The sequence below is a fragment of the Tupaia chinensis genome, unplaced genomic scaffold (genome assembly GCF_000334495.1).
Source record: "Tupaia chinensis unplaced genomic scaffold, TupChi_1.0 Scaffold146140_1, whole genome shotgun sequence".
NCBI lineage: Eukaryota > Metazoa > Chordata > Mammalia > Scandentia > Tupaiidae > Tupaia > Tupaia belangeri.
In genome coordinates, this window is record NW_006205995.1 from 2,505,577 (window position 1) to 2,506,411 (window position 835).

At 53.9% G+C, this 835-nt stretch overlaps 1 pseudogene; it reads left to right on the forward strand.

The window, feature by feature from the left end:
* Window positions 1-13: 13 nt before the first annotated feature.
* On the forward strand, window positions 14-803 carry LOC102491320 (dnaJ homolog subfamily C member 8 pseudogene; annotated as a pseudogene).
* The last annotated feature ends 32 nt before the right edge of the window (window positions 804-835 follow it).

Below are 835 nucleotides of genomic sequence, written 5' to 3' on the forward strand. Positions count from 1 at the left end.
GTTTTGCTCTAGGATGCAGGAGTGCCAGAAAGACAGAGAGACAGGGGGAAATGGCGACATCGGGCGAGAGCGGGGCGGCGGAGGCAGAACGGAGGAGGCGTTCATGACCTTCGGCAGCGAGGTAAAACAAATAGAGGAGATTCAGTTCTAACGTCCAAAAATCAGATTGAACGATTGACCCGTCCTGGTTGCTCTTACTTTAACTTGAACCCATTCGAGGTTCTTCAGATAGACCCTGAAGTGACCGATGAAGAGATAAAGAAGCGGTTTCGGCCGCTGTCCATACTGGGTGCACCCGGACAAGAACCAGGATGATGCCGACAGGGCACAGAGGCTTTCGAAGCTGTGGACAAAGCTTACAAGTTGCTACTGGATCAGGAGCAAAAGAAGAGGGCCCTGGATGTAATTCAGGCAGGAAAAGAATACGTGGAGCACACTGTGAAGGAGCGGAAAAAACAGCTGAAGAAGGAAGGAAAGTCTACGAGCGTGGAGGAGGACGACCCTGAGCTGTTCAAGCAAGCAGTGTATAAGCAGACCATGAAACTGCCGAGCTGGAGACTAAGAGAAAAGAGAGGGAGGCCAAAGAGATGCACGAAAGGAAGCGGCAGAGGGAAGAGATTGAAGCTCAGGAGAAGGCCAAGCGAGAGCGGGAATGGCAGAAAAACTTCGAGGAGGGTCGAGACGGCCGTGTGGACAGCTGGCGGAACTTCCAGGCAACTACTAAGAGCAAGAAAGAGAAGAAAAACCGAACCTTCCTGAGACCGCCCAAGGTGAAGATGGAGCAGCCGGAGCAGCCCGAGTGACCCGCCGCGCCGCCCCTGCTCCGGAGGACTGG